Genomic DNA, 22,245 nt, shown 5'->3' on the forward strand with positions numbered 1-22,245 from the left:
TTATCCATCCTGTCAATCTTTCAGCAGCAGAGAGAAGGCAAAGAATTGCTTGAGGACAAAGAGTAGGAAAGCCTTCTTCCTCTCTGAGGAATTCCAAGCTGGCTTCAGTGGACCTGAGTTCAAAAACATCGGAGCATGACTCCAAGAGCCAAACTATTTATTTTTAGGTTGAGGTTATTGTCTCATTGTGCCTTGACACATCCTCATTAGTCTTTAACAACAGATTTTTATCCTTTGTTTTCCCTATATCACATCATATATCATCACATTCCTGTTTCTTAGCCTTCTCCCCCATTCCCCTTCTAATGTTCCCCTTGTTTCCAGTTTTCTCTTTACAAGGTCACTCCCCTCACCGCACTGCTCACCTGGTGTATTGTGTACTTCACATGCAAAAGATCTTGTTCTCTGGGATGACTAATGCAACAACCAAAATAGCTAAAGTGACTGACTATCCTAAATTTCTCTCTTCCATGTGTGTTACTGATTCATATATAGCTAATTCAAGAATTCTCTACGGGCTGCTTTCAAGTCATGACCATATTTAAAGGGGTGCAGTAGTTTTGTGGCTCACATCTTGACTCATGTTTTGTCCATGTTTTGTTTCTCTGGATCCTCTCGTGGCAATAGGGATAAATTTAACAGCCTGCTTTTCAGGGAATAGTTTTGGTCTTTTATACTGTCAGTCACAGTTTTGATTGCTGAGTTGGATAAAATTGGGAAGCATAACAGTTACCAAATATGTGATGGGGATTGCAGTTGAATGACACCAGGACTCTGTATCTTACCTGTTTCCCTCATTTTAATTAAAAAAAACTTAAAATCTTCTGAGCAGCTGATGATGACAATGTTGACAATGGTAGCAACTATCAGTAATTCTATTGGTGTTCTCAGGGATATTTTGTCATCATGAATAGGGGGAAATTATATGGAATGGCAAGAAAATTAGTTCAGGTAAAAAATTTTCCCTGACAACATCTGAGCTCTGAAAAACATGACAATTTTTGAGTTGTATGTATAGCTCAGATTTGACCTTCTTTTAAATTCTGGATTTTCCATCTCACTATCAGTAGCACAAGAAGACTGATGATTAGAGGGCAAGTTGGTTTGCACCAGAGCCCAGAATAGAGGCTTTTTTGGAAACTTAACAGTCTGAAAAATAAGAGAGTGTCAGACCAATAAAAATTATGAAAGAGAACCTAAAAATCAATAGTACAAAATAACAATTCTCGATCTTAATGAGATGAAGTTAATGCATATTGGCACAAAGTGACTTGCTGTTTTATTGCTATCAAAATTTCAGGTCTGTGGTTCAGGAAAGAAAAGGCTTAAAAACTTTTATTTTTGAATTCCACAATTATTAAAAACATAACACATTTTTCCTCATTCATTACCTTACAGATAATAACCACATATTTGATTACATTTGATTACAGTATAAGCAATATGCTCAAAATTACCATGCATGAAAAAAAAAAAAAAAAAGAAAATCTTTTGAATGCAATTAAGATGTAAAACAACAACACAGCAAATTTATTTGTTCTAAGTTCTAGCATTTTCTGTCCAACAAAAGAAAGCAAAACCAATCTCCTGCCACAGAAATTAAGAGGGGTGGGGGAAACTAGGCTTAATAATTAAAAAATAAACAAACGAAAAAAAAAAAAAACCAGAAATAGATGTCCTTCTTTACTGATTATAATGCATTTATAAGATTTTATTTTTTATTTTGGGGCAGCACAGAAAGATATTGTGCTCTCCAAAAAATCATGTTAGCTTCTGGTAAACTGCAGACCTGCTGATTCACAAGTACTGCTTTGACTTTCTCTCCCAGTGTATTTCTCAAATGTATCTGGATAGTTGCAGTACTTTGTAGCTGGTTTTCTCTACTTGTTGTGCACATTATTAACAGATCTCCCACAGCAGAGGAGGCAGAAAGTCCTGAGATCTACACCTGCCCATAGCATACTGATAAACTATTCCCTTGGTAATTCCACATTCAAGAGATCTGTCTCACTTTGTCTGCAATTTTCAAAGAGGCAATATCACGGTGCAGTGAAATATAAACAAAATATGAGATTTGAAACAACAGGGAAAAAAAACCCAAACAAGTGGAAAAATGCTGGCAAATAGTTGAAACTCCTTCATTGATGCTAACATTTAAAAGGGTGTTCAGTTATTCTCTAGACTCTTCTGTTCTTTTAGGTCCACAAGCAAGAGTGTTTTTACTGTCTGATCTGTTTGTCAGTCTCCATCACATTATCTACAGTACAAACTGCTAGAGTGCCAAGAACCTAAAAAGATTTTCCTGAAGAGATTCCCTTAACAAGAATAAGGTTTTTTAGCTGGTGGTTGTTACAGCTGAAGTTTTCTGTGGGGCAGATGAAAAACAAGAAAGAATCTCTACAATGTTTGAAGGACATTATTCCAATAATTCAAGATCTTTCTGGCAGTACTTTAAAAAAACAGATTTGACAAGGCCAGTGGCTACAGTGATGTTTTAACTAGAAAGGAATGCTGTAACAGGCCTTTCACAGAAAAGACAAACCAAGCTCTGGCATCTGTCATTTCTGTATGCAATATTTATATTTAGTGTGTCATTACAGTATCTGAGTACTGTTCCAGTATTGAAAATACAAATTATTTCCATAGCAGGAACATTTTAACAACACAGAGTACCTATTTACCATCTCAATAAATTGAGATGAAAAAGGAAAGAGAAATTTATGCATCCTAATCCAAATCCTTAAAAAGCTTTGACAGGAACCTGTGTAGTGGTGAAAGTCTGATATAAAGTATTTGTTCACTGCTTCTCCTAAAAAGTTAAATCATAATTCCAAAATGGAAATTTTCTATGGTTTAAAAATGCTTTCAGCTAATATAGTTGAGTAACCCATAGCCTGTAGTAAGTTTGAAAGGTTGTTTATAGTTATAGGAAAATATTGTATATACAAACTGTATAAATTTTAGTAATTCCATTAATTTTCCTAATTTGATTAATTTTATTTAAGAGATATCTTAAATTGTATATAAACAATGAACAATTTGATAATTTCTTGTGACCTCTCAGGCAGAGAGATCTCACTGGCAGAATGCAATTGTTAGATACTTATTCCTTATTAAGAGGATTGAGTGTAGAATCTAATTTCTGGAGAGGAAAGCTTACCAGCATTTAAAATTAAACAGTATTATATATTTCTTTTCTCTGCATTCCAAAATTTTCATCCAACCCCATCTCTCTGTTATAGTCACTGATATGCTCAGTGGCTGGAAATGCATAAGGAACTGTGCTGCAAACCTCAAGTTTTAGTTTCAAAACTTGACATGTGCTAAGAGTTGTGATGGCACTGAACCCTGAAAGATATTGTTTGTCATTGGCACAACATGCTTAGGGTGCAAATGTTTCCTAGCATTAATTTTTGGGACAATTTCAAGGAATGATTGATGGCCAGCTCAGTGTTAGCCAGAGTACATTATGTATGCCACATTCAGCACTCTCCTACATGGATGTCTGGGTTTTTTGCTCCAAGGTCACACAGCTCACAGACAGAGCTGATCTAACAAACCATAATAGCATTACACTCAGTGTCTGAAGCCAGCCTGGGAAGGACAAGGAATTTCTCTAAAAACTACACAATGTCTGTGACAAGCCAATATTATCATCCAAGGAGTCCAAACAATTAAAAGGTTGTAGAGTTAAATGGGTTGAAAGCAGAAAAATCTTTTGCATTTCTGAAAAATATGAGCACAACTATATGAGCATTTGGGTTTGAATTTTTTGAAACAAATCTCCTTTCTACTGCCAGTTCATGGCATGGAACAGCCTCCCAGAGTAGGAAAGCATGAACTGGGTCTTTTTCAGCTGAGTTCATGGGAGCAGATGCACTCCAGGAATGTACCAAGTGTTCTGTAGCTGCCAATAGCATGCAGTTCATAAAACCAGAATGGAACTGAAGTAAAAGCTCTTGGAGCACAAGAAATTTTGATGTCTCATTGTCAGCACAGTTGTTTTGCTCCTCAGAACTGTTCTATTTGTGCAGCACTTCTCACTCATATAAACATAGCCAGTGGCTGTTTCCACATGCAGTTTATTTCTATGTATTTTCACCACCTGTATGTTTTATAGATGCCAGAGCTAGTTGCTACAGGCAATTGAAAATCTGACAGGACTGCCTGTGTGGACACTGCTGTAAACTTTCCCAAGGAGCTTTTTAGTAGTGGGACTGGTAGAGGGTCTTGTAAGTCTTGCAAGAAGTCCTCAGGGATTCTTTGGTGTGATTGTGACAGGTACAGAAACACCCATGGCTTTGTCTGCATCTTTTGTTTCCAATTTCAATTCTAGTTGCCAGCATTTCCTGAACAGCTCTCTGCCTTGTGAAAAACTCACAGAATCCTTAAGAAAATTTCCCCTTTCCAACATACAAGACTTGACTGTGGGCTGGCTCTGAGACAACTCCTCATCTTTAAATTAATTCACAACACCCATGTGCTAACAACTAGTTCTCACTGTGCCTGCTCTTAAGTGCAACTAGGGAATCAGATAGTAGAGATATAACAGTTGTCACAGCAGTTTCTAGGCTGCTTCTTCAGGGAATTTCTTCCATATGTTTCTTCTGCAGGGATCATCTTTCTTGGGGGAACTTCTGGCAGCCTGCTGCTGCAGGTGAGGGGTGGCTTCTGGAGGCTTTTGCTTCCACCAGCTCTGACAGCCAGCTTTTGTTGGCAGCTCCTGGAAAGAGCCCACTTTCTTGTTTCCAACTGGCTGCTGCTGATGATTTAGATATATATATTTTTTTTTTTTTTTTATTTTATTTTTTTTTTTTTAAGAGTTCTAGAAACTCTTAAAATCTCTTTGAGCCTGTTGGCTAGAATTTTAGATTTTAGGAACAAGAACCTAAGGCAAATCATGGATGGGAAGTACTGAATATGGTTGTGCACAGAGGAGTGGATGGATTACCATGATGAAGAAGATGGGAATGTATGGCTTCTGGTATGAATTCTATGATTAATCTGTGATTTTCTTAGCTTTTTTTTTAGCCAGAACCACTCTTGTTGCTCTTCGTGTCCTTCTGTCCCAGCTCCACCTGAGCTCTGGTTTGCCTAACCCTGTCCATTCAAACTCAGACAATGTGCCTGCAATTCTGGGTAGTCTGTCCCCTCTTTCACTGCCTGTATGCCTCCCTGCATCCATGGAGGTGATGCCTTAAGTTTTAACTTATATTTTTCCAGATTCTCTACTGCATTGGTATGTGACTCTGAACTTCATGTAAAGTGTTAGCAAGTTCTCTTCACAGTTGAGTTGGACAAAACAATCCTTTTTCCAGCCTGAAAACAAAGGACACCACTGCAGCTTCAGGCCCAAAAATGCAAACAGCAGAGAATTGGGGAGAATAATCTGGGAGGACAGGACTTCATAACCTGGAATTGGACATTTAACCCCAATATGGAAATGGACCAAAACTTATAAAATTGTGAAAATTCGTGACTTGGATCATCTTGGGTAGAGCCATGGCCAGGCTCTTGTACTGCCCAAGGTGAATCCTTTGAAGGCCTTCTAAAAAAATACCTTCTTTATTTCTTTAACTCTGTTCAGCCTCTGATCTAGGTAACCTCTCAATGCATCAGAAACTTTCTGCCCCTTTCTCTGAACAACCTGTTCCAGTGCCTCACCATCTTCATAGTGAAGAATTTCTTCCTAATATCTAAGACAAACCTACCCTCTTCCAGATTAAAGTCATCTCCCCTTATCCTATTAACATATGCCCTTGTAAATAAAATTAAAAAAAAAATTAATCCCTTTTTGGTTTTCTTGCAGGTCCCCTTCAGGTACTAGGAGGCTGCTGGAGGGTGTCCCAGCTGCCTTGTCTTCAGGCTGATGAGGCAGCTGATCAATTCTCAGGGCTTGAAGACATCAGTGAGCCTCAATTACTCCTCCCAGCCCCATCTGTGGCACTCACACCCAAGCCTTGCTCACAGGTTTGGGAGCCCAGCCTTGCTCTGAGCTGTTCCCTTTGCTGCCCTGACTGCATGGACTCCACACCTACACTGTGAGTAATCTTTTCTCAAGTCTTGATCCTGGATGGCTCATGGATGTATTACAAGTCACTCTGGTTTCATTTTGTGTTCTTCCTGGGTTGGTGTTTTGGACAATTCCTGGATACAACTCATTACCATGATTTTTGTGTCTGCTGGTAGAATTTGCCACTGCCACCACCTTGCCATACTCAGGTACAGTGAGATTGCATGGGTTTACTCAGGGAAAATTGTGGCTCCATGTATTTCATAGTGTGATGAGATTTTGGGCTGTGTCAGGGAGAGAACAGTGGATGCTGGTTTACCTTGACATCAACTTGTTAAATATTCATTTCATTACAACATTTTCTGTGACAAAAGTTGCTGTTGCATTGCTGTGGGGGTTTGGGGGGTTGTTTGTTTAGGGGGTGCTTTGGAGTGTTTTTTGTTGTTTGTTTTGTTTTGTTGTATTTTGGTTTTTTTTTTGGTTTGTTGGGTTTTTTGTGGCTATGCACAGTGTACACAAAAAGATAGAGACAGAAGATGATTGGTTAATTTTAATTCTTGTAGTTATCTCTGTTAATTAGAAATAACCAAATTATGTTAGATGAACCTGAGTGTTGACCAATGGCAGATATGTGCAATAGTATGAGTTCCCTTTCTAAAGGAAACTGTTCTAACAAAAATTTTGTGGGTGGATTATTTAATTCCTCTTTCTTAGATGGCAAAATGGAGTTTTGTACTGATGGTGTGAGGGTATAAGGAAGATTGTAATAAAAGCATCTGTGATATTCTCAAATATTTCTCACTGCACTCTGAAGGAAGACCTTGAGGTATTGTCAGGGACAACAATGCAGCAAATAATATAATGGGTATGCTTATGAGCACTGCAATTTCTTACTTAATTCTAAACAGCTGCATTATGGTAAATTAAAAATGTCAGCAGTGTGTTTTGCTTTTGTCACCATTGAAACTTCAATGTGATTCTCTGGAGACAATAAATAAGCTTAAGTTCTTTGTGTTTGTTTAGAAACATGCTAACATCACAAAACTCTATTCTGTGCCTTTAGGGTTTGTTTCTTTGGATGTATTTTATTGTTTGAAAACTTTTATGGAACTCCTGATTCCCTAGGCATTGTTATGGCAGGTTTTTTTTTTTTAATTTTTTTTCAAACTGAATTGTCTGCCAGTGATTATGGATACAGATACTCATCTATACTCTATATATTCACATTATCTAATGTATGAGACCAAATGTAAAAATAATTGTGATACATGGGAGATCCAGTACATTAAAAACGTTTCCATTTGCATCTTGGCTATCTCCATTATTGTAGCTAGTACAGATCTTGACAGATACAGAAAAAAAAAAAACAAAAAAAAACACTGCACCAAAAAAAAAGTCAGAGACTTCAATTTTCTACTAGGTTAGCTGCAATTTTCAGTGTCTTAACTATTTCAAGTAGAAGCAATTATGTGAAATTTTTAACTTCTGAGAACATTGTGCTCTTGAATGATTCCTAGATGTCTACTTTCTAAGAATTTTGTGTAAAAATCACTAAAAAGTCTGGTGTTTGTCCTGTGGACTCCTTATTGCTCTCCCAAAGTTCTCACTTTAATTTCAGAGATTAAACTTCTAAATAAATTTGTTTCAAGAACAGACAAGGGGTAAGGAGGAAAAAAAAAAAAATTGCTACTTAACACCTATACATGAGAAAGGCAAACTTCTCCCATACTTTTCCTGTGGTATCTTACAGAAATAATTTTGGGTGCTCAATTGTGGGAATAGAAAGCCTGGGTTAACACCTCAGGACTGGAGTACTTTGACAGTGATGCGGAAATTATCATGTCAGTGACAAATTTTAGATCTTTGTACCTGAACAGCCTGGTCTGTAATCTCTGTTAGGTATTGACATGCTGCACTCTTCATCAATTTCTATAGTTAATGACAGAGACTCACGTGCTGGTATATTAGAGCTCTTTTTCCTCACTTAAAAACAAAGGTGGTTATAAGAAAATTAAGATAGTTGGAAGAATTTTCTATATACACCTTGGCATCCTTCCTTTTGAACCTCTATAGTTAGCAGAAAAACAGCCATTGTACCTTTTAATGAAGGGGTTTGTGATGTGGTGCTTATCATAACAAGGGGCTGGACCTGATGTCCCAAAAAATTACTTTGTTCAGAACCTTAAAAATTATATCATACACTATCTCCATTAAAAGATCATGAAACTATCAACTAGAAAATACATCCTGTGGAAACAAATATTTATTTTGAAAGAGTGTGGGATAAATCAGATTTCAGTTCATTTATATTTATTTCACCTGTAAAGGTTACCTCCAGCATTTAATTTGTAATTAGGATTGCATGAGCCTAAATTCACCTGAGAGAGATTTATTCACTTTGGTTCAGTCATTACTGTCTACTCCACAAAAAAATCCAAATTGAGGGTGAATATACTACAGGGCTTCCAATGAAACTGAAGCTGAATCATAGTAGAAAACGTCTCTTGAAAGGGAAGTGAAATAATTTATGTTTTTTGTTCCTGAAGATGGAACCTTCATTCAATGTTATTACATTTTTACCAGTGACTGCTTTCCTCTTCCCATTGCAGAGTACTCTTGGCTGGTGACTTGTAGAGAACACTGTCAAATACAATATTTTCTCAACTAGTGTATTTATTGATATGGTTTGATGCCAGGCTGGGCACTGTGGATGTGACTCACTAAAACTCTGCCTGAATTGTAATAGTGGAAGATTGAATCTCACTAGATATTGGAGATCTGTGCTTCCCAGCCCACCACCTTTGCTTTTTTCCCCACTTCTGTTACTCCTTGTATCAGTATTGTAGCTGATACATCATGATGTGTAAAAAAAGGAATTATTAGATGCATTAAAATCTGCAGTACTAACAGCAGAATATAAAATTAAGATAACCCTCCAGAGAGAGCCATATCCCCAAGCTTCCTAATTACTCTATGAAGATATCTCCTTCAGCAGCTTCCACTGGCTTAAAGAGGTCATGGGGGAATTAGCTACTGCCATTTTTAAAAGTCAGCAATTACAATCTCCATCTACATAATCATGAATTACATCATCAGTATTCTTCCCACTGCCCACACCAGAGAGTTTTCCAACCCCAATAATATAATAGCTGTAGTAAAAGAAACTTCAAATCAAAAAGGGTCAGAAGAGCTTCAAGCTATGGCTACTTTTAGCACATTAAAAACTCTGACTCTGAGACTTGCTGCACCTGGCTTTCCAATTTGACTATGTTTTTAATTATCATTATATTTTTGTACTTCAGTTTCATATAAATTAATGCCACAGTAAACCTCTACAGAAGACCTCCTTACTTGTAATTTATGGGTTATTATTAAGTGCATGATTTCAGAGATTTCTATTGGAGGTTGTATTTATTTCCTCTTCTAACATCTCTGAAATATATGTGCTTCATAATTTGTTTTGGCATTTTACTGCCAAGGATTCTTTCTTCTATTGTTTGTGGTCTGACAATGTGTTATGATTTGTTTGCTCAAATGATGACCTATAAAATTACCTGTAAGTATTCTACTAATGTAGCATAACAATATAAACAAAATATCTCTTAGAACATGTCTTAGATTTACTTTTATTTCTTATTTAAGAATTTCATCATGTTTTATATTTTCCCTAGTTTGATTTTAAAAAAATAGTTTATTTGGAGAAAACAAACAAGCCCTTATATTGTATTCAAAGCCATTTTGCTGTTTTGTCTGGTTTTCTTTCAATATTTTGAATCTTTATTCATAGCATACTTAAAATGCACAGTCTGTTTAATATTTGTATTGCTTACAGTCCACTAAACAGAAAAGAAGCTTGTAAGATTTTTCTTCTTTTGACATCTTCTCAAGGTTCAGTTGCTCATAAGAATAGTTTGAAGTGAGCAGTAAAAGTTAGACAGTTCAGCATCCTTAGTTAGAAAATTCTAATAGTGAAATAAATCAACAGTGCAAGTATATGGACTGACTACTAAACACAAGATAAAGCCATGAACTACTCTAGGAAATTCTTAGGATGGAGATTTTTTTTTCCTCCCTCTCTCCCCACCAGTAAAGTGATACTCTCTTACCAAATATGCCCTGACCTCATATAGTATGTTATTTAATACTGATCTTTATATCCTAAAAAAAAAATAAAAATAAAAACCCAACAAAAAACAAAGTAAGCAAACAAATCCAAGCAACCTACCCCCTACCACACACCACATTTATCCACTCAACCCTGACAGAGTTAAACCTGGCCAAGGGTCTCAAGGGCAATAAAAAAGCTCCTACAGGCATGTCAGTGATAAAAGGAAGAATAGGAAAAAGGACACAGCAGACCTGGTTACTGGGGACATGGAGAAACCTGAGTTACCTGATTCTCCACTGCCAAGTGCTCCAGCCACACTGCCCAGAAGGCAAATGTTCAAGAGATCAGCTTCAGGCCATCTGAGGCTCTTGAAGATGCACCATGGCACCTGATGAGATGCATCTGCAGGTCCTGGGGGAGCTGCCAGGGCAGTGGCTAAGCCACTTTCTACCCTGTTTGAGAAGTTGTGGCACTCCAGTGAAGTTCCCACTGACTGAAAAAGCATTCCTTGTCTGCTGTATTCATCCAGCATTTCCTCACTTCTGTAATGCCACAGCTGCAGAAATTGTCTTCACAGTACAAAAGCTGGAATCATGTTTATTCAATTAAATGCAAAAAGATCATTTCCAACTAGAGCTGACAAATAATTTGTTGTGTGACTTTAGTTCACGCATTCCCTACTTCTTTTGGAATAGTTTTCTTTGGAAACTCTAATGAGAATGCTTCTAAGTTGACATTTGAAATGCAAACCTTGTAGATTTCCCTTTTCTCAGTATTCAGATCAACTTTGTTTTGTAGAATATGTCTGTGATTTTAATATTTTACTTGCTAGAATATTAATGAATATGCATATGCACACATTAGTGTATAAACATTCTTGTCATGAGTAGAGTGGCTTGAGAAAAGATAATATAGAAAACTGTAAGAAAATAACCTGAAACTTCTTAATTAATAAACTTCTGGTTTATCAAGATCACATTTTCATGGGTTTTTTTTTCCCTGCAATTTTTTCTGCTTGTTGAACTAAGACTGTTCAAGCAAGTTAATATCCCATGTAACTTGAAAGACATAATACTAATAAATAATACACCAAGATCCTTATTTTCATGGAGCAGGCACAGAAGATTTTAGAAATTCAGCCACAAATGTCTGCATAACTTTATCAGCTATTTATCAGTTTATCACAGACATTCTTACTGAAGGCCACTAAATGGGAAATAACATAGATGATGCATCATCAGTGCAGGAATCATCAGACTATATTTCCTTGTGAATTTGTAAAAATAATTCATCATTTTTTTACTTTGACATTATGAGAAGACACAGCTTCTTTAGATTGCATTCTGCATGAGTAGCTGAAAGAAGCAGGGCTTTATTAAGACAGAATTTTAACTTGATAAATAGACAAGTTTCCTTGATTTTTATTTCCCTCTTTGAAAAATGACCTTCAGTGTCATTCAAGGGGTTGCATAAGTTTCTTACTCCTACTACAAGGGAAAGAAATTATAGAAGCTAGACTTTGTGGCTGAAGCTCAATAGATTGTAATGCTTGAGGCAAAAAAAAAAAAAATATCTGAAACAAGATTATGAGAGTTAGCTGCCACATACAGCTGGACTATGTCTGCTTGAGCCAAACCCTGAACTTTTACTGTCTCTGTAATGGGCTCAGTTGAATGTTGTCCAAGAGCTGGGTTTGGTCATTTCTGAATGCCTATTGCTCCTGCTTGGTCTGCTGTGCCAAAAATTGTGTGATATCTGCTACTTTTAGCTTGTGCTAATTAGGGAGGACTATCCTCAAAAGGTTAAAAAGAACTGTTTTGTTTAAAGAAAAAGAGAGAAGGAGGGGCAGAGGGAGTAGGAGGAGTGAACAGATGGTTCTTGGTCAGTAGGTAAATCAATAGCATTTGCCTGTCTAAAGAGGGATGTGGGATTTGTGGTAGGAACAATGTGATAGTTTTCTAATAATTTTTATTGAAATATGTTTTTATTTTTCTCTCTTTATTGCTCATATGCTATAGACAGCTGTGTTGTTTCAACCAAGGACTTGCTGGAGGATGGATTAGTTTAACTGTTGTGAATTGCTGAAGTTCTGGTAAATAATTATGAACCATATTTTGGTTTATGATTTGGCGTCTGGAAATAGTTCTTATTATTAAAGTGTGGAAAATCAGAGGTATTTGATGTTCTGGATGACATGCAAATTAATTCTCAGCTTTAGGAATCATAGCTGGTCAGAACAAGTTATATTGCTACCCCTGGAAAATTTCCATGTAATATATATTTAATTCAAAACATGTATTAATAAACTGCCTGCTGTGCACCTTCTGACATAATAAGAGTCAAGTCTGTAGTCAAGTTGTTAAGTTGTTGCTTTTCCTTCATTTCCTTGCTTCAAAATATTAATGTAGCAAAAATAGTGAATATACTTTTCAGGAATTTGGCATAAGCATTTATGAATTTTCCCTGATGTAGGCATTTTGGGGTTTTTTGTTTGTTTTGGTTTTTTTTTCCCCTCTGCCTGCTTGTTTTTGTTTTATTTTTGTTGTTGTTGTTTATTTTTTTGTTGTTGTTGCTGTTGTGGTGGATTTTTGGGGGGTGGGTGATTGTTGTTTTATTTTTCTTTGCTTGATTTCTTCATTTGTGCTTGTCCTTCATGCAACTTTCACACAGAACATTTTTCTGTGGGTGACCAGCTGAACACATTTCTCCTAATCCTCTATTTAAGCACATAAAAACTTTGAGACATGGACTAAAAATAGGCCAGAAAAAACACTTTGGGATGAGTTTTTTACACAATAAGTAGTTAGCCTGTGACCATTGCCTTGACCATACTTTAGCCTGTCTCTAAATTATTTCATTCTGTTCCTACCATGGAGTGATTGAAAGGGGCTAAACACATCCATAAACAGTTCCACCTTGTGGTTCCATGATTTGTGACTTCTGTAGCTGATGAACCTTAAAGGTGGGTGTGTAAAAATGGTAGCTCAAGGTGTAGTGGCAGAAAACCTCACCAGTGAGTGATGACAGCAGAATGCATCCCTTGTGATCTCCAGAAACTGCAGAAATAAAAATAAAAATAACATGTTTGGATAAAAATCATGCCCTGTTTAGTATCAGGGCTCATGGTACCTGAAAGTTTTTCAGTGTGTTAGCATTGCAGCAAAACAACAGATGTATCTGGTAGAATCTTCAGAAATCATGTTGTTGGGAATTCAAAAATATCTTGAACAATCTCAAGAAAATATTTCCCTGTTGCTTTCACAAACCCCTTATTTAATTTTGCTTGCATGCTAGTGACTTGAAATTAATCAGGTAAAATGGAAAGACATTTCTGGACAAATGAGAGAGTTAACTGGTCTGGGTAATAAATTTTCAACCTAAATATTTAAAAGGATCTGTAATATATAATTTGTAGTTCTTTGAACTAAATGTCATGTGCTGGCAGAAATTAAGGGGTTTTTTAAGGAAAAACATGTCAAAATAGACAAGCACATAAAAACTCTTTGACTTCTTAAGTTAAGAAATTAACTTAACAAATTAACAAAAAATTGTCATTTTTGGACCTTCTAATTTTGCCAACAATTACTTTCTTTTCAAGTGTTCATTTTCTGGTTTTGAAAAAGGATCTGCAATGTGAACCCAAAGGCTGGGAAAAGTTGGACATAGGAATTTTCTTGATAAATCTATCACTCTGATTATAGTGCTTGACCAGAAACAAATTTTCTTAGGAACTTCAGGTTCTTAACATATTAAGAAGAGAAACAAAATCTTATTTGAGTTTAAATAGGAATAGTAGGAATAATATCCCCGAAAAATATCGTTAAAATTTCAGTTCATAAGATGTATCTTGGGAAAAGAAAAAATGGGAGATCTTTCATTTTGGAAGTGAGATACTTCTTTTACTCTCCGTTTATTTTTTGTATTTAACTTTAAAAAATGAGAAAAATTTGTTGTATTTGTCTGATGTTCCAGTAGACAATAAAATCTTTGACTTGGTGGCATTATTTATATGTAGTGTGCCTTTAATGCTGGAGTTCTGCACCAACCAGACTATTGCAGGAATTACTTCAGCAAGATTTCAATGAAACAGTGTTCAATGAAACATTTAAGATTAGATACTTTTTATGTTTATATATGTATATATATCCTGACATATTCTACTTGCAAATAATTAATTATTAACTAGCTGTGGAATTTATCTAAGAGAAGAAAAACCATACAGAATGTAAACACTGGACTATGTATGTGCTATATTAAGATATACCTCTGTTTCAGCAATCATAAAAGAGAAGGCAGAATTTCAAAATTATTTTTATTATCATCTCTTTGGCATAAAATAAGTAAGTGATTGGTGGTTGAAATTGTTGCTGTGTTTCTTAGCAAGAGTTTAAGGCCTTTTCATTACTTCAGAGGGAATGTTATACCATTTATGACAGGTAAAACTCAACAATATTGTATTCCTCCTGCTCTCCCCTCCCATCCTTATGAGAGGAAAAATTGCCTGAGATAGAGCAAGAAAAAATTGTTCATAGGAGAACTTTATGCCAACAGAATCTTGCATTAATCTTCACAATTTTCAGCCACATATATCCATTCTAATATATACTCATCTGTGGGATAGTGACACCATAGGATGAAATTACTGAACTGACCATACAACTGATTCTTTGTGGTTTTGGGGTTTTTTAAACTTTCCCCTATGGGGGTGAGGTATTTGTAGCATATAGGATGAAACAAGATCAGAATGTGATTTTTGTTCACTCCAGTAAGGGAACCTACATAAAATAAGTTTTGGACAGTGTCTTTTGGCCTGGAAACTGTTGATGAGTTTAGCAATGCACTTGTCAATTTTAAACCAAGAAAAAATTTAAAATACTTCCCATATTTTTTTTCTGTTTAGCGTTGCTGTTACTCATAATAAATACAAAAATAAAGTTAATACATTTGCCTTAAAATTTGAGTATTATGTCTACAGTGAATTACATGCATTAAAAAGAACACAGCTTACATATTAAAAAAAAAAATAAAAACAACAAAAACCTGCTGCCATGTCCAGAGAGATAAAAAGTGCAAGCAGGAAAAAATAAAGTAGGAATATTAATATTAATATTTTAATACTGAGTCACAAAGAATAGAGGGAGTGTTGGGACCTTTCTAAGATCAGTTCTTTATGTAGTCCAACAACCAAGGACTCAGTATTCCCAGAGTTATTCTGTCATAATATTTAATATGCAAGACACATGAGCTCATTAGTAGAGCTCAAAACTCTATCAAATTACCTTTAGTAAACAACCTCAGAAAGACTCTTCATCTCTCATGCCTTTGAAGGCACTTTGGGTGGGGGGAGATTGGGGGAGAAAAGCACAAAGGTCTCAAAAGCTTTAGTTTTAATTAGTCCAAAGAGCAACCTTCCTGTTGAAATGTTATTGGCTATCATGGCAATCTTATTAAATAAATTACTTTAAGTTATTTCCCATGACAAGCCTCTGATAAAGCAACGTGTTAAATATTTGTTGCCCACTGCAAGGAGCTCTGTTGTGGCTAAACTGTAGAGGGAATAGAATCAGTTCAAGTTCTTGTACTCCACATACTGAGGTAGATATCTGATTTTTGCAAAGATTTTAAGGCACAGGGGATGATTACAGAAACTCCTGATTATTTATTCATCTTTAAAGTATGAGCTTTTTTTTTTTTTTTTTTTTTTTTTTTTGCTGCAGTGTGCAACATCATGATATGGCCTCGTGAGCTCTGAAAACCTTATACACAACTCTAATTCCCTCTAGAGTAGCTTGTATGAGATGACACAGACTGAACACATGCAAGTTTTTGATGGCACTGGGTGTCATTTGCTTCATCATTTCTAACAGAAACTCTAACCCCAGAGTTTTAGAAGGTTATGCAAATGATTGACACCACTTTAAGCCAGTGTCTCTATTTGTCTTTATAATACTTGGGCTAATTCTTTTATTTAAGATGAGTTTTTCTCTGAAATTTGCTTAGAATTTCTTTTTTCCAGATGAAATGATGATGAATGTGCCCATATTCATTCAAATATAGAAAACTTTCTGACCTGAGCTGGTATATTTTGATAAATATACCCAAGACTAGGGTGCATTTTAGAGTTACCACATTGGTAAGCAATGTCACTATTTAATTTTTTTTTTCCATTCAGTGTGTAGTCACCAAATACACACAGATGCACAACAACAATAAGACCCAATGCTGGTATTTCTCATGCTCATTTTGGTAATGCTGGAGCTGCTGGAGTTCTAGAATGTACCAAAATCTGTGAGCTGAAGGCTTGGCACTGAGGTACCTCAGTTAGATTCACCAAGATAGGACCACTGCAAAACAGAATTACTTAATTTCTCTCTATCTTTCTTCCTGTTAGTAAATTGGCAAGTGAAAAGAAAGGCTTTGCAAAATATCAACTAGGCTTGGTAGTTTAACTCTTCAGCCTCCACTGAGGGTTCCAGGGAATGAGGATGATTGGAACTTGACCCCTGCTGTTCCTCTGACAGCTTTTGCTGTGTGGTTTTCCCCACAATGTAGAAAGTTGAATGATTTCTGCAGTAATTTCTTGCAGCAACTTCTTGCTGTAGAAAGGTCTGAGCTATTCCTGTAGAATTTCAATCAACAGGCTTTTTCCCTCTTAATTTTTTTCCTACTTTCCTGTCAAAGCCCATACCAATGGAATTGCATTTAATGCAATTAAAATTTGTTTTAATCAAGCAGTAACATTTTTATACTCTTTCAATAATTCAAGCTGCAATATATAGGATCTAGCTGGGGTGCTGAAATAATTATTCATGTATATATATTTGATTGGGGAGAGAGATTAGAATGGCAACAGGAACACGGAGAGGTAATTTAAGGATTTTTTAATCCTTTTCTTTCCTGCAGTTATCAGCAGATAGAGAGATGGGCAGAGAAGAACTATCTGAATTTTAAAATAGGTAAAGGCAGGGAGGAATAACCCCAGGCACCAGCACAGGCTGGGGCTGACCTGCTGGGACCCAGCTCTGTGGGGCAGGACCTGGTGGCCACCAAGCTGACCATGTGCCAGCAGTGTGCCCTGGTGGCCAGGAATGCCAAGGGTCCATGGAGTGTGTCAGGAACAGCAGTTTTAGCAGGTCAGGGAGATGATCCTGCCCCTGTCCCCAGTCCTGGTGAGGCACATCTGGAATGCTGTGTCCAGTCCTGTCCTCATCAGCACAGGAGAGAGACAGAGCTCCTGGAGCAGATCCTGGTGGGCTCCAAAGATAATGAAGGGATGGAGCATCTTTCTCAGGAGGAAAGGTTGAAGGAGCTGAGGCTGTTCAGCCTCAAGAGGAGATGACTGAGAGAGGATCTCAACAATATCTAGAGATGCTGTGGTGCAAACTGCCAAGCAATAAGACAAGCTGTAATGGGCAGAAACTGATGCACAGAATGTTCCACTTGAACACAAGGAAGGACACTTTGATTCAGGTGACCACACACAGGAGCAGGTTGCCCAGAGAGGGTGTGGAATCTCCCTCTCTGGGGATAATTAAGCACTATCTGGATGCAGTCCTGTGCTTCATGCCCTGGGATGGCTCTGCCTGAGCAGGGAGGCTGGATCAGATGAGCCACCCTCACCCATTCTGTGCTTGGGAGCAGGTTACAGAATTTAGCAAGTAAAATGATAAGACACAAGATTTTTAACTCTGTTTTTTCATAGTTCATAGTCTTGCTTTTGTGCTTTTCCTGTAGGATTATCTAAGTCTTCATCCTCGGATCTCTGTCATTGGATTGTCTAAGTCTTCATCTTCTGATCTCTGTCATTCCTTGAAGCTCAAAAAGACTACTAAATGGTTTCCAGGTGCTTCTATGCTATTTTAAGAGCAGCTTATTATTCTTATTCCCCCATTGAAATTATATTCTATCACTTCAAAATTTTTCTGCTCCTCCTCCTGCTATTTATCTTTAGGTATAATGGTAATGATGATCCTTTCCTACCTCTTTATTACTTTTTAGCTTCCTATTTTTTCCTTTTTTTGAAAAATATTTTAATTTAGAGACTTAGCAACTGTTCTAAACAAGAAAATTCATAAGTAAAAATAGAACTTGAGAATGTGTTGCTACTCTTAACTAAAGTTAAATATCTGGTCAGATACCTTAGACATAGGAACAGTATTAGTCTGATAATGTGGCAGGGGAGGAGAGAGATGAAGATGGAAGGGAATAATATAGGCACAGGAAATCTGTGAAGAACAGCAAATACAAAGGGATTTACTAAGTAGCTAATGCCACAGCTTGATTACAGTTTGGGAAGGAAGAGAGGTAGGGACAGCACTGCAGCCATTAGAGGAAGTTTGAATCTAACAATCAATGTCCACTGAGGAACAGAAAACTGTATCATGTGGCAAGCTAGTTACCCTTGTTGTGGTAGATACTGTGTGATGGAATATTCCATCAGGATAACTTATTCCCCCACTGTAGGGAGTCACAGTTCTCAAAACCAAAGGAAGGTTTCTAAAGATTATAATAGAAAACTTACAAATTCAGAGTTTTAACAATAGAGCTGTTAAAATGGTTCAGGTCTTGCTTACAATGTTCTGCTGCTATTTTCTGATTCATTTTCCCCTCAGTGATCTGCCTTGAATCTTGTTTAAATCTTTTGAATCTTGTTTGAAATCTCCCTTCCCCTGCTGCAGAAGATGCAGTTTTCTGTTCTCCCCTCTATATTGCCCTACTTTCCTGCATAAACTTTGCTCACATGACAGTAACATTTACCTCCATGAAGTAATTCTTCTGAGCCTGTCTTTTGCTATTTGGAAAGCCATTGGCCTTACATCCTGACCACAAAGCCATCTAGGCTATAAAGTGATTTTAAATGTCAAGAAATCATTCTTGGTTCAATTTTTCCAGGAATGAATGTTGATAGTGGCTGATGATTTGGATCCTTTCAGTAGCAGCTAGGGCACTTGCTAGTTCTTTACATCTATTTAAGCACAGCCTTACTGTTTGCAGGGACAGAATATTTTAGCAGGCCAGACAACCTTCTAATTACTAATTCTTTAGAATCATTATACTGACAACAGCATGTAATAATCCTGTTTGGTGGGAGATTTTGTTTGGGTGGTTTTTGGTAGGTTTTGTTTTGTGTTTGGTTTCTTGAAAGATTCCTTGGGTAAAAAGGATTTCAAATATTCAAACCAAGAGGTTTATAGTAGCTTAACTGTAGTTTGAATATAAGCATATTGGGTATTCCTAGATAATTTGAGAATCTATACTCAGCTTTTCTTAAAGATCCATTTTGGGGGGAGGAAAAAAAAAAAGAAGAGCCCAGCATCCTGGGCCGTGACACTCAATGAAAGTGACTGCAACACACAAGATACTTATTGTAGAAATTTGATTGACAATCTGTTGGTGACTTCAGAAGGGAAGCACTTCAGAACCTGGTGCTGCCATAGAAGAGAGGGGATAAACAAACCAACTGAAATATTACTGCTAATTCTCTTTTGTCTGTGATCTTCCATGTTTTTCAAATGACTAATCATACTAAGAAAAATCTTAGAGTGCTGAGGATGGCAAGCTTTTTTATATGATAGTTTTTACATAGCAGGCTTCTATGCAAGGTAATACATTAGAAATGTTTGGTAAAATAAAAGCTTTTCAGTCAAATCCACCACAAGTGTAGCATGTGCAGGTTTTGTTAGGCAGCAGAACAAGGTTGAACAAAGAAGAGCAGACTGAAACCCTGATTCTTTTCAGATTCAGCTCTAAAATGTCTTTTTAGCAGATCAAAGCCTCACAGTTGGATTAAACCTTTAACTCCTCCACTGCAATTCTCCTTAGATCTTGGAGATCACAGGTAGTTGATTACAAAACAACTTCACTGCAGTTCTATATCGTGCCATAGCACTCTGTAATTTAGAAGTTGCCTTAATGCTGCTGCATTTAAAAACATGTAATGGATTTAGGAAAAGGCCTGCTAAGGTTTATTAACTTGATGCCATTCAGCCTTTTGTGAGACAGGCACATACATGCACAGGGTTTCAACAGCAGTGCATTGATATTTTTCCAATAAAGTTGGCAAGCTGTCTTGAGATGCAGTGTGTGCTCTTAACTTTAAAGCAAGGCTTATGGCTCTGAAGACTTTGCATATGTACTACTGTGCTGTCAACTGCTTGAGGGAATTCAAGCTCCTACTCTGCAGCGTGTTGCAGCTGCTGGGAGAATACTGATGATTCCTGCCTGTGTAGTGAGATGTTTATGGCTTGCTCTTTAAGCCTCTCCAGACTAAATTTATGTCCTTAGTGACACACACACACATCCCATAACTTGGTTGATGCTTCTTTTTTCCTTGTTTCATTTCTGTTAATCTGTGTGCATATTGTTGAGGAGGAGAAGCAAACCACTTTTATAGATAAGTATAGTTTTGCAACTGTTTGAACTGATGAATGGAATATGTTTAGAAATGAACAGGTTTGTAAGAATATTTTATTGCTGTATTCAAGGCTCATTGTCATTCTGGCCACTAGGTGTTTGAGTATCAGATCATTTTGGGTTTTTTTCTGCTCATTCTGGCAGTCACCCTTTTGGTGAAAGAGCACCTGGCAAAACACTTTGCCTTATGGTGAACTTGGATAATCATTCTTTCTTCCTCCTTCTGCTGTTAATCCAGTTCTTCCTGTCCTCCCTCCCCAGCAGGGAGGGAAATTCAGGGATTCAGTATGGTGATGGGAAGTTAGGTTATGTTTGTGACATATGAATGAGTGCTTAGAGATGCTCTGAGGAAGTTGGGACTAAAGCTGGAGCTTTGAGGAGACAGCTCCTTTAACCTACCTGAAAATGTGCCCACAACAGGCTGTAAAACAGCTGTGAAAGGCTGGGCACTGAGAACAGCTCTTTATTAGGTAAAGCAATTAAAGAATTGCAATTTAGGCTGAATAAGTTATTGTTAATATTTCCCAGATTAGTTAAGTTAATAGAGTAATAGCCTATGTAAAACTTTTCCTTCTTCTTGCCTTTATTCTTGCATGTTTGGCACAGGTCTGGGAGCAGCATGAGAAAAACTTGCTTGGAAACATTTCCTTCTATAATTATGCAGTGATTTGATTGTAATGACATTGTTCAAACATGGGTTCCTGAAAAGTCTAAATTCTGACTGGAATGCCTTCCAGTTCTGCACTTCCTTTTTCTTGGTTTTTTTAAAAAACTACCTTTCCTGCTTTAAGGTGATTTATGCTGTTCCTAACCAGCCTTCTATTTATGTTCCTAGATAATAGTTATTGAGTCATTTCTCATATTTATCAGTGAGAAAAGCCTTTATTATAAAGGTGAAATAGTAGAAGTTGGAAGAAAAAACATGCAGGGTGGTCTCACCTTTTTAGTTATTAGCACATATACAGAAAAACAAAAATAACAGCTGTTTGCTCTGGAATTGTGGCATTTAGTTGCTAAGTCAGCAAGATGACATATCTTTGGAATATGCTCAAGGAGTGAGGTGTCTGGGAAATATTGTTCTACATTTACTCATCCATTGCTGGAGTTCTACTCTCTCTTCTCTTAAATGTTGCCTTTTATAATAGAGTGTACATACCCCTTCTTTCTCAGTCTTGTGAAATATGGTAGTCTTCCTTTCTTCAGGAAGCAAGTGAGGGGAGAGGCTGCTCTGATTCAGAGATGAGGAGGCTGATCCCTCACTCCTGTGCTTCTTCCCTGGGTCACATAGCCTGTCCTAACATGCTTATCTTCCTCCAGCCCAGCTAGTCCTTTTAAAAGTTAGTTATTTTTTTTCCTCTGACATTTTTGTTGCTGTAAGACAGAAGGAAAATGCACACAAACGTAGTAGCTGTACTGTTCTGTTCCAAGTCTCTGTCTTGAGATTTTTCTAAATCTTTGATTCTCTGAATTTTTGTGTGCATCAGGTTTTGGAAAGCTGTGAAGAAAACTAGGATAGAACAGGATTTGACTGGATACTAGACTGCTATTCTCTTAAAGAAGAAAATCACCTTGTTAGATGCAGAAAGGAAACTGATGTGACTAGTGCTAAGTCAACTTCAGGACGACCTTTCTTTCCTTTTATGAGCAGGAAAGCAAACTGCAGGCATAGGACAAAAACTATATCATAAATATTAAATCTACCACTTTCAGA

General features: G+C 36.9%; 1 long non-coding RNA gene across 3 annotated transcripts in view; it reads left to right on the forward strand.

The window, feature by feature from the left end:
* Positions 1–6,013: 6,013 nt before the first annotated feature.
* The window catches only part of LOC306807208, a 70,803-nt gene continuing 54,571 nt past the window's right edge, over positions 6,014–22,245 (forward strand). For 2 of the 3 annotated variants that reach the window (XR_013775660.1, XR_013775661.1), the window contains exon 1: positions 6,014–6,041. This is a non-coding gene — a long non-coding RNA (uncharacterized lncRNA). The remainder of the gene's footprint in view (positions 6,042–22,245) is intronic. The other variant, XR_013775662.1, reaches the window with a different exon arrangement.

This window comes from Erithacus rubecula, assembly GCF_903797595.1.
Source record: "Erithacus rubecula genome assembly, chromosome: 1".
In the NCBI taxonomy this organism is placed as follows: Eukaryota; Metazoa; Chordata; class Aves; order Passeriformes; family Muscicapidae; genus Erithacus; species Erithacus rubecula.